General features: G+C 36.6%; 1 long non-coding RNA gene across 1 annotated transcript; it reads left to right on the top strand.

Moving 5' to 3' along the window:
- Window positions 1-2,542: 2,542 nt before the first annotated feature.
- On the top strand, window positions 2,543-6,532 carry LOC104212549 (uncharacterized). Its single transcript, XR_707380.2, has 3 exons — window positions 2,543-2,790; window positions 3,136-3,317; window positions 6,249-6,532. It is a non-coding gene; the product is annotated as an uncharacterized lncRNA (long non-coding RNA).
- The last annotated feature ends 5,959 nt before the right edge of the window (window positions 6,533-12,491 follow it).

Genomic DNA, 12,491 nt, shown 5'->3' on the forward strand with positions numbered 1-12,491 from the left:
AAGGTTACAGATGCTATTTCAAGAAAACAAGAAGAAGACTCTACTTTACTAGCTATATCTACATCTCAGGCCACTTGGTTACAGGAGGTTTCTCAGAGTTATGAGAATGATATAATAGCTCTACAGATTTTAAGTGAGTTAGTGATCAGTCCTAACAGTAAAGCTGATTATTCACTACACCAAGGGATCATCAGATTCAAGCAAAAGATCTATGTTGGGCAGAATAAAGAGTTGAAGCAACATATATTAGAGGCCTTGCATCAATCATCCTTAGGAGGACAATCAGGTCAACAAGGAAATTACAAGAGGGTACAATCAATGTTATATTGGTCAAACATGAAATTAGAAATCTTTAAGTGGGTTAGTGCGTGTGATATCTGTCAAAGGACTACGACTGAGAACAACCGTTATCCAGGGTTACTCCAACCCTTACCCATTCTTGAACATGCTTGGCAGGATATATCTCTTGACTTTATCGAAGGATTACCTAATTCTGGGCAGAAAATGCTGTGTTGGTGGTCATAGATAGACTAACAAAGTATGGGCGTTTCCTAGATATTAAACACCCATATTCAGCACAAGATGTAGCAGAATTGTTTATGAGAGAGATATACAGATTACATGGGCTTCCCAAGACTATTGTCTCTGACAGGGACGCCATTTTTACTAGCCATTTTTGGCAGTACCTCTTCAAGGCTTTAGGCACTAAACTCAACATGAGTTCTGCCTATCACCTACAGTCCGATAGTCAGACTGACGACTTAACATGTGTTTAGAGACTTATTTGTGAGCTATGGTATTTGGAAATCCCAAATAGTGGGCTAAATGGCTACATCTTGCAGAGTGGTGGTATAATACTAACTACCACACTTCTCTCAAGACGATACCATTTGAGGCGCTATATGGACACCCCCCCGACTCAATTACCACTGGGTTCACTGCCTCATAGTGGTCACAACCCAGCAGGAGTCAACTTAGCACAGAGACAACACATGCTCCAGATTCTCAAAGATAACCTCACTCAAGCTCAGTCTAGAATGAAATTTTATGCAGACAAACTAAGGTCAGAAAAGACTTTGGCAGTAGGGGATCTAGTCTACCTAAAGCTTCAACCTTACAGACAATCTTCAATCGATGTTCGTAAAAATGTGAAGTTAAGTGCTCGTTATTATGATCCATACAAGATTCTACAGAAGATTGGTACAATGGCTTACCGGCTTGAACTTCCAAGTGGATCTTAGCTTCATCCCGTCTTCCACGTGTCTCAGTCGAAGAAGAGAATCAGTCCAACTGTGACATCTCAGCCACAACCTCCCACTTGTGATGATGAAGGTCGAGTCTTGATCCAACCAATTGCCATTTTAGAGAGAAGAATAGTTAAGATCGATAATGGGGTTCAAGTGAAGGTATTGATTTAATGGGCTAACTTGAGCAGCGAAGAAGCATCCTGGGAAGATTGGGGCTACATCAAGCACCGATTTCCAGGTTTTGTGGCACAACAAAGACCTTGAGGACAAGGTCTGTCTTGAAGGGGTGGAGAATGTTATATCTGAGGCGGAGAAATTAAGAAAGTGAAAAAATGAATTAGGGAAAGGGATAAGAGAAGGAGCCTATACTGGGCTTAGTCGGTATTTGGCCTAAGTCACAAGTAACAGGCCCAATTATGAGAAGCAGCAGCCCAATTACTAAGCCAATTACTAATCATTGCCAGCTAATAAATAACAGAATTGGGGGAGCAATTACTAGTTTGATTCTGGTAAATTTGTTACTCTTTTCTCTCTCTCTCTCTCTCCTTTCATCTTCCTAACTTCTTTCTCTCTTCTATTTTCCAGGTGGATACATGAGCTCTTTTATATTCATTATAATTGTAACCCAATTAACTATGAAATTGAATAATAAATCCTGTTCTGCTTGTTCTCTTTCAATTTCTTTTCTAATAATTCTAGTACATTACACTTATCTTCTGTATTTGTTTTTGATTTTTGCTTTAATTCCAACCCGTCAAAATCCTTTTTGCTTTTGCTTGGTTTTATGCAGATTTTATTGCCAGAGAAAGGGGGCTTCGACCCTTTTTTTTCCTTTTTTTGTTTCTGTTAGTTAATGTAGGGATTTGCCCTATTTAATCTTATTTGTAATAATTATTTTTGGGTAAATTACATAATTACCCTCTTTCTTTTAGTGAGTATTACAAAGTAGGAAGCTCCTACATTGAAAGTTAATTTACAGTAATATTCTTTAAAATTTGAGTTACCATTTTGCCCTAAAAATAAAATAATAAACCTTCAATAAAATAATTAGTTACTTATTACATTAGAAGTGAAGCAGCAACACTTAAATGCCTCAAACACACAATAAATAATGAATATGGAAGGGTGGAAGTAACCACTATTCTTATAACATAACCGTAAGTAAGCATTAGATTATATTTGTGAAAGGATAGAACAATAACGGTCATTCTTGGAACACAACAGTTGATAAATATTTCACTTCAATCTGCATCAAATATATATATCAATATGGTATCTGAAAATTCTTTCAGGACTACTTGAAGAAATAATAAGAAGCTTCTAGAGAGAAAAACTTTGGATGCTTTAAAGATAGGAGAGGAAGTGACGCTTGTCAAGGATTTGGTTCAAGAAATCTGTGGGCAATTGATACATCATATAGTCCTATTTTTTTTGTGTGTTTTAATTCCTGTGCTGGCTTCAAATTTCAGTTGAAAACAATTTTTCACATTTTTCTAGACTGCTGATAAGGAAAAGCCTAAGAAGGAATGAAAAAGCGCATAAGGTAATACTCCGTATTTATTTGCATTGTTGTGCTAACATATGATTTGGATTGTAAATTTTTAATGGGAAGTGTGACCCCTTAATCATACTGCTTCTCCTTAAGCCCTGCAGTAACTAAGTTATTCTAAGTGATTTCTTTATGATTCAAATTGCAATGTGTTTAAGGGAAAGTGTGACTCCTTGCTTTTTGGCCTGTTATTTTTATAGGTTCCTTTCAAGTAATTAACCTTCTTTCAAAAAAATTATCTGAGCTTCATAATTAATTAGTATTTGTAAGCCTATTTGTTACTTAGGCGTCATGCCTGCCACATATGTGATTAACAGTTTCATTTCTATCATTATCCAGCCAATTCTTCCTAAAAATCAGCAGAAATCACATAAGATATGATTGTAGTGAGCAGTATGGAAAGGTCCGTATAGGATATTCAATGCGTCCTGATAAATTCTTGAATACGAGCTGGGAGGTTGCTCCTAAATTTGATGAGGCATCTAATGCAGGCGTTGCTGAAAGCTTCTAACTTGAGAAAGGTTGGTTGTTTTGTCTATTTGTTTATTCTTAATTTACTGCAATGCTTAATGATGCAGGAAAGTAGGATTCATGTGTTCATCATGTTATTATATAGAAATATTTTCTTAACAAGCTTCCCACCCTGACATACTTCTCAATTAATTTATCTTCTCAGTCTTGCAGAATTTCATACTCAGCATCGCTTTCTTATCCTATTTAACTAAAATATAGTTGTTTAACTAAGCAGGTTCACATGGTTATCTAATCATAGTAATAGTTTGAATGTTCATCATTTTGAGCTTGTAATGTTTCCTTTAGATTTTATGTTATATATATATATATATATATATATATCATTTTAGAAGTTTGGACCAATTTATACAGGATATACGTGCAACGCACGTGTCGAGATACTAGTTATACTAAAAGTTGGAAGGTCTAAAGTGTAAAACTAAATTACTATAATGTCCATAAAATACTGAAAGATATTTTTACCCCTCATTTAAACACTATTTCTATAATATAATTGTACCAAATAGTAAATTTACCTTGTAACGACTCGACCGATCGTTTTGAGTTCTAGCATCGTTCGCCGGTTTGAAGCCTTGAATAACTTCACTTTATGTATTATTACCTGCACGTGTGGTTGGTTTCGGTTTTCGAGAAATTCAGAGTTGATTTGGAAGAATAATTTTCAATTTGGAATTACTAAGTTGGAAGATTTGACCTTTGAGTAAATGACCTCAGAATCAGGATTTAAAGATTCCACTAGGTTCGTATGATAATTTTGGACTTGAGCGTATGTTCGGATCGAGTTTCGGGTTGACTGGGAGCGTTTCGACACTTATTGTGGGAAGTTGGAATTTTGAAGGTTTTAGAATTTTTCAAGTTAGAGTTGAAGTGGACTTTGGTGTTATCGATGTCTGTTTGGCATTTCAAGTATTGGAATAGCTTCATATAGTGATTTGTGACGTGTAAATAATATTTGGCGTGATTCCGAAATGTTTAAGTGTGATTCAAACGCATTCGAAGAAGTTTGGAAGTTTAAAAAAGGATTTCGGTCAGTGATTCATGGTTTCGATGTTATTCGTGGTGTATCGAGCCTTTGGATAAGTTTTGATAAAGTATTGAGACTTGTTGGTGTGATTGAACGGGGTCCCGGAGGCCTTGCGTGTGTTTCGGGTGGTTTCAAACCATTTTTTCCTTGTTTTGCAATTATTGGTGGTGGTGTCTGATTTTGGTTCTTCGTAAATGCGAAGAGATTCACGCGTTCGTGAACAAGAATTTTGGTTGTTGTGATTTTGTGCTTCATGTTCGGGACTGTTGTCTCGCGTTTGTGAAGGTTTGAACGGCAAGGCTTCGTGTTCGCGATTCCATGAGCGCGTTCATGATGAAGAAGCTGTCCTGGTAGGGAACTTGGTCTTTGCGTTCGAGAATGTACGACCACGTTCGCGATGGGAATGATAGTAAAGCTTCGCTTTCACGTGCCGTCTCGCGTGCACATAGAGGAATTGTGGAGCAGAAGCTGGTTGTGCTTTGCGAAAGCGAGGTACTTGGAGCGTTCGGGAAGAAGGGTCGATTAGGCAGTGTATAAGTTTGCAAAAATAGGTTTTGATTCATTTTATCTCAATTCTTCCGTGGGAGCCGAGCTTGGGGAGATTTTGAAGTGTCATTTCATCATCCATCATGTGATAAGTGAATTACTACACATTGTGAGCTAAATACATGAGTTATATATGGATTTAAACATGGAAATTCGTAGAAAATTGTGAATTTTTTTAAAGAAAATCTAGAAAGTGAATGTTTGGATTTTGACCACGAAATTGGACATGAAATTGAGAATAAATTATATATTCGAGTTCATGGAGTTATGGGTAATGTTTATAATCGAATGTTTTTGAAATTCGGGCACGTGAGCCTGAGGATTGACTTTGTTGACTTTTCGAGCGGAGTTGAGAATTGTTATGAATTGATTAATTATGAGTGTTAGAGCATATTTTTATTGGTTTGCTTGTTGTCTAACTAGTTTAGGATTGATGGACATTGGTTTGAGGTGTTATAGAGGCGTTGGAGCCGGTTATGAAATTTCAGAGCGAGGTAAGTCTCCTGTCTATCCTTGTGAGAGGGAAACTACCCGCAAATATTAAATTGCTATGTGCTACTAGTTATGGGTTCTATGTACGCACAAGGTGACGAGAGTTCGAACGTAGCTAAAAGCATGTTTATCTACGGGTAGACTTAGGACTTTATCATGTAATATTTGAATTATTTGAATTCAATTTGGTAGTTTAATTACTTGAATTTATAATTAAAATTTGATTGGAAATATGTTAGGCGGAGCTTTATCACCTTGAGCTGTTTGGTGAGATATTTGATAGACGGTAAAAGACATGCTGACTTTATGCTCCGGTACCTGTGTTGCTAATGTGTGACCCGTAATTCGATAAGTTTCTTCCTTTTCTGTAGATGGGACCGAATTGAGATGCATCAATGGTTCACGCCGTTCGACCCTCGAAAATGTACACACTATTTTGAATCAGACCATATGACCTTGACATAATCGTGCGTGATACCGCTAGGAGTCCAAATATATATGAGATTCCCCTTGATTGAGATCTAACAATTACATGATTTGCCTTGTTTGTTTGAGATAGCTCTTGATGCCCCTTACCCGTTTGAGGTAGACTTTGATTCTTCTATTTGTTAAGATAGTACTTGAGATTTGAGAAATTTATGTTGTCATCAGGTTGAGGATTATGTTAGTTACAGTTCTTACCTCAATATTACTATTGTGTTTCATATCTATTTATAATTTATCATATTGATCTATTAGACCACTAGTAAGTGTCGATGTCAACCCCTCGTCACTACTTCTCCGGGGTTAGGCTAGATACTTACTGGGTATGCATTGATTTACGTACTCATGCTACACTTTTGCACTTATTGTGCAGGTATACACTTCCAGTGATCATTTGGGCGCAAAGGCGCAACTATTGGTAGGACTTTACCATGAGCTGCATTCCATGCTACGTGCCGCAGCATAGAGAGTCTCCATCATATTTATTTACTTTATCGTGTCTATTTTATGTTCCAGGCAGATGTTGTATTATTATTGTACTCCATTGTAGTTGCTCATGCACTTGTGATACCAAATTTTGGGAATCTCTAGTAGATATTTATGGACTTGTCTAATATTGTATTCTTCTTATTTTATTCTTAACTAATATTTTATATATATTCACAAATTTTCTAAGCATTAATTTCCTTATTTAATAAAAGCATAAATTTTAATAGTAATAAAATGAATAATTATATGGACGATTCACCGTTGGCTAGCCTAACGACAACGTTGGGAGCCATCACGACCTATGGTGGGAATATGGTCATGATAGTTTGGTATCAGTGCTCTAGGTTCACTTAGGTCTCAGAGTCATGAGTAAGTCTAGTAGAGTCTTGCGGGTCAGTACGGAGACGTCTATACTTATCTTTGATAGGCTACAGGGCTGTTATGTGAATTTCCCTTATTGATTCCTCGTCGTGCGATTTGATTCCATTGAAGTTTATGTATTCATTTCCTTCCTTATCATTCTTATACGATGTTGAGGCGCTTGTTATCAATTGGGCATCGTGGAGTTGTAATGGTGCTGCAGATGTGGTATAGGATATTTTTCCCCTGTGTATTTGGCGGACTATTGTCACCTTATGGAAGGATGTTCTGTCATTTCAGCTCAATGTTAGTGTTGCCTACAATTTCGAGGCTATGCATAGTGTATTATGATGTTCATGCGTTGTTATCTGATCGAGGCCAACCCTGCACTACTATTGAGAAGCGAGAGAGGTCGAAGCAGCTTTTACCCGATTGAGGTCGGGATCGATTTCCATAGGGAGCTAGAAGTTGGAGTCGGGTGTCTATCTAAAGCGGAGTTGTGTATTTTCTCCAAATTGCACTTCTACACATTTTTGATTTTGATTATGATTCTAATTTTATAAAACTATAATGCTCAATTAAACTAAAATAAACTAAGGTTAAACTATTGCGAGTTGTTCAAATGGATAAAAGGCACTAGGGTAGTGACTTTCGCCTAGGTGGTCAATTGGTGGATTCTTGAGTTTGAAGCTAGATTGTCATATTTGGGGAGTATGATATAACCATTTCACGCTTCTACTCACTCCATACCTCTCGGTAGTTCAAGTGATTTTGCCAGAATTGACTTTCTCAAGACCAATTGGGTATGCAAATTTGCACAAGCAATCAAGGTTCAAGTCAGGTATTACTATCTCTAGGTTTAACCCTTTAACTGGGGATATCAATCTCTTAAGTACGCCCCAATTCCTTATTGGACTAATTTCATGGACTTAGGCGCTCTTTCTCAAGAAGAGCCAAAGTCTACTAGGCATAAACTAGTGTTTGCAACCTCTAATTCACAATTAAAACCCTAAATTAGCCCAAATATCAAACACCCATAGGCAATCAAGCATCAAAATATATAAGAAATTTGGGAAAATTCAAGGCATGAAAGTTGTAGGAAACTGAAATAGCTTTCCAACGATATATTGTGGAGCCCAAACGGAGCTCTGTGCAAAACGTTATGCCCGTTTTACAGAAGGGTGTAACCACCGTGGTCCTACCGCGTTTTCACTGCGACCGCGGTGGTGAGGCAGTGTCCCTGCGATTTACCGTGGTCGGGACCGCGGTCGCGCCAACTGGGATGCGGTGGCCAACTTGGGAAGTCATTTTTTAGCCCTATTTCGTCCCCCACATCCCCAGAACATAAAAACTTGCTCTAGAAAGTAAGGCTCTCAAAAACCTAACTCCTTAAGGGTCCCTCCACCACCCAAGGTAAGTTCTAATGGTGATTCTAACTTAATTTCAATTTCCCAACATCTTATTAACATGGGTAAACCCTCCATATCATTAGATATTCGATTGAGACATCATTGTTGAGAGAAGGAAGCCTATAACTCAAATTCAAAGGGCTTGAACCTCAAAAAGGTAATGTCTTCAACCTCTTATTGATCTTAGCATTGGATTAATGATTATAGACTCTATTTCATGAGATATGAGTTGATGGGTTTGATAGAAAAGCATGAACGGTGATAGGTTTGGGTTGTTGATTGATTATTATTGGTTATGAGTGTTGATTAATTATGAGTGATAAAGAATAATGTTGATTATAGCCATTTGAGACTTTAGAATTTATCTAGGAGCAAGAGAATGAGTTATTGGATGTAGAGACACCATTAATAAGGGCTATGAAGCTTTATGCCATTGAGTGTTTGATAAAATGCCTAAGTGATTAAAACATGATTATTGTTGCTAATTTGGAATCCCTTTGACTTGTATTGATATAGATTAAAGTTGAAAGGGTTGGCGAATGTTGTATTATCCTCAAGAGCAGGAAGTTAAGGTATGTGAGGCTAACTCTCTATGTTTGGGAATGTTAATGATTCTCCCCACACTAAGTTTCTTTTACGACGTATCAATTGCCTCAGCAATATAGTTAGGCCTAGTTCCTTGAATAGTTGTAGAACTTCTATTCTCTAGCTTCATAACTCGTTCATGACTTTTATTTTGAACGTTGTGAGATCAGTTTGTATTCAATATAGACTTGGGTTTGATGTCCCTAAGTCTCAGTATAGCTTACTCAACATGTCATAAACAATTGAAGTTTCAGTGTTCATAATCAGTTCAAGAATACATGTCTCATTCTAGTCCTATTTAGTATTCCAGTATTATGTAACTCAGTGTGATCCAATATTCCAGTATCATGTAACTCAGCGTGATTCAGTATTTTACTATTATGTATTACAGTTTGATTCTCAATTCCTGATTTTAAATCCCTGAATGTTGAACACCTATACCGTAGTTATTACTTTATGCATGTTTGGGCCTGAGGCCGTAGTTTATGGTTTATGCATCTTTGGGCCTGAGACTACAGTTGCGCACACACACATACACACACACACACACACACACACACACACACACACACATATATATATATATATATATATATATATATATATATATATATATATATATATATATATATATATATTGGGCCTGAGGCCGCAATTTATTTATTTAGATTATTAGTTTGTTCATCATTCAAAAGAGGGAGTATTCATATCCTTACTTCCTTTGTTCAGTTTAATTATTAGTTATCATTTCAGTCACCAGTTATCAGATCAGTTACAAGTTATAATTTCAGTTTCAGTTTCAATAGTTATCGTTTCAAATATAAATTATCAATTCTCAGTTATCATCTTAGTTTCTGTTTTCAGCATTTATAATTCTTTCTTTCAGTTGCTTTACATACCAGTGCAATTCAAATGTACTGACGTCCCTTTTTTCCCGGGGCCTACATCTCACGATGCAGGTAATGATTTACAGGTTGATGATTCAGAGCGTTAGGATTCTCGTACCAGCTACTTGGTGATCCCCAGTTCTTTCCGGGGCATTATCATTACCTTACAGTCTTCAGTCTTTTCAGACAGTCAGTGTTTTTAGAGGCTTCATAGACTAGAGTAATAGTTAGACATAGTCTTAGGCTTTTCATGTTAAGCTATGTTGACTGCAAATACATTTCAGAATTGTATTAGTATTTCCGCACTTTGATTTATGCCATCTAGACTTTCAGTATATCAGTATGTGTTAGTTTATCTTCCGCATTCAGTATGTTATGATATCACATGTTGATTCAGCCAGCCATTTGGTTCGCTCGATCACATGTAGTCAAGCACCGAGTGCCGTGTTACGTCCAGGCCCATATTCGGGGTGTGACAAAGCTTGGTATAAGAGCACTAGGTTCAAGTGTCCTAGGGAGTCTATGAAGCCATGTCTAGTGGAGTTTCCTTTATATGTGTGTGCCGGCCACTCATATAAATGGTTAACTACCAAGACATCCAGGATTGTCTCATTTCTTTCTACTCTAGATTGTGCCATGAATCTTAGAGCAATAGGTAACCTTTTCTTCCTATCGAATTCCAAACGTATTGGATACCCAAGCGATGCGCAGGAAAAACCTAAGGTCCTAGAGAGGATAATTGCCCATTGGGGTATAATTATGGAGTACATGTTGGTAAATATGAGACTTGAGAGGACGTTAAAAGTGTGATGCAATGGATAGTAGTACATATTAGAACATAACCTTATCAGAAAGTACAAAAGCTGTTATCATGTCTTATGGTTATCAGTTTACCTCAGTTACCGGTTATACAATCTTTCAGTTAGCAATATGGTTATTCAGTACGCCAGTATTCGGTTATATGTTTACCAAATATCCATTTTTAGTGTAACAAAATTTTTGGTGACTTGTGAGTATACAATGATGCATATGGGTTCTCAAAGAAAATATAAGTAACAGTGATTATAGAGAAACCTTCGCATATTTTAGGTTTGGATTAAGACCAAGACTCACCAGATGGCGCATGAAGTGATCTATCAGATAATGATATACTCTGAAGGACAAGTTTGCATGGTAGTGTATTCGTATGTGTTTTACCTCCTTGAACAACTTCATTTAATTCTTGGGAATGGAGCCACAAGTTGGATGATAGTTCAGATGTCCACCCTAACATTGGTCACTATAGTTTTGGATAGAAAAGAGCCTAAGGAAAAAAATACCTAGGAGTCAGAAACGATTGTTATTATTAGAGATGTATTTTTCGTAGAACTCATGCAAATGACTAGAAGATATGATGTATGCAATGAGAACCAAGAGCAGCCAATAGTGAATTTCAGGGAATGATTCTAAGTTGCTTAGATTTGTTCAAATCAGAACTAGAAGTACCACGTTAGTAAGTTACTATAAGAAGTGACTATTTATTGTGAGATAAAAGGTATGACAGTTCCCCTTCAAATGATGTGAATATGTGTTTAAGCTGAAGTTTTATAGTCTGAAGTGATTTTGAAGTATATAGAAAGTTTGGGGGTTAGATATTCCAATTTCGTTTAAGATATATGAACTTTCCCTAAGTGTGATATATGTACATAGTACAAAACAGTAGATAGTATACGACCTCACAATAGGATCGGATGATGAGGGAAGTTAGAAATAACCTTATGCTTCATTTTAGTTATTCAAAGCAGAAGAATAAAATATGATGCTAGCAGGTGGTTAGTAAAAGGATATTAAGTAACTGTTGAGTAGATACAACAAATTAGCAATTTTAGCAGAGCTAGTAGAGGTAAAATTTGATTCACTTAGCCAGGTTATCTCTAGTGAGTGGATGTCAGTTTGAAATACCGAACGCATGTGTTTGAACCCAAAGAGTTTAAGTTAAACTCGAAATACAGTGGCAGTGGAAAAAAATCAGCTAGGCAATGAGAGAGAAAACTACAGAAGAATAGCCTTTAAGAATTATCGAAAAAGGATATCCCTAAGATTGACAGTGTGAGCAGAGTATGTGTATGATAGTTGTTAATATATTAGCTTTCCGTTAAATGAATAATTCAGTTTTTCCTAGTAAGAAAGATTTCTCAGAAGTAAGTTGGAAGATGAGTTGTTATTGACGTAGAGTACAGAGAGTTGCAGAAGATAAAGAAAGTTGTTAGGATCCCAACAAAAAAATGGAAAGATCCGCAAATATAAGACCTTGGGTCTAAGGGGTGATGTGAAAATTTTCAGTAAGTCCAGTTAGAGATTTGAAACCCGAATAGTTAGCATCGGGTATGAAAAAGAAAATCAGTTTGGTAATGAGGAAAAATTGTATAATTACCACATGAATTATGTTTAGCATGTGTAAGAAAAACAAAGTGAGTAGAATGATCACCGAGTTTAGTTATTGATGATAAAGTGATCACAGAAAGCTATAAAATCATGCCCAGTTATGTATCACGAGGGTAGTGCCATTGCACGAGACTCTAGTCTTCGGAGTACTGGTTAAAGACTTAGCTCACAACAATTCTATAAATGTTTTCAGGAAGTTCTTAAGAAGATAAGGTGTGGGAAGTATAACTCATGATTGAGGTAGATAATAGAACTCTGGTAAAAGAAGTTCACCAGCCAAGATAGGAGTTCGACTTCAGACTCTAAAGATGATGAAGTTGTTGTCTAGAACAAGACTTGTTCCTCCTTAGTAGCCGTTGAGAAGGAGAAACAATTTTTATGATCCCTACGTGTTGCAGTTGAAAGAGGAGATTCACAAGTATAAGACTATGGCTTTTGAATAAGGGGAGATGATGGTACTTT

This window comes from Nicotiana sylvestris, chromosome 4 (genome assembly GCF_000393655.2).
Source record: "Nicotiana sylvestris chromosome 4, ASM39365v2, whole genome shotgun sequence".
NCBI lineage: Eukaryota > Viridiplantae > Streptophyta > Magnoliopsida > Solanales > Solanaceae > Nicotiana > Nicotiana sylvestris.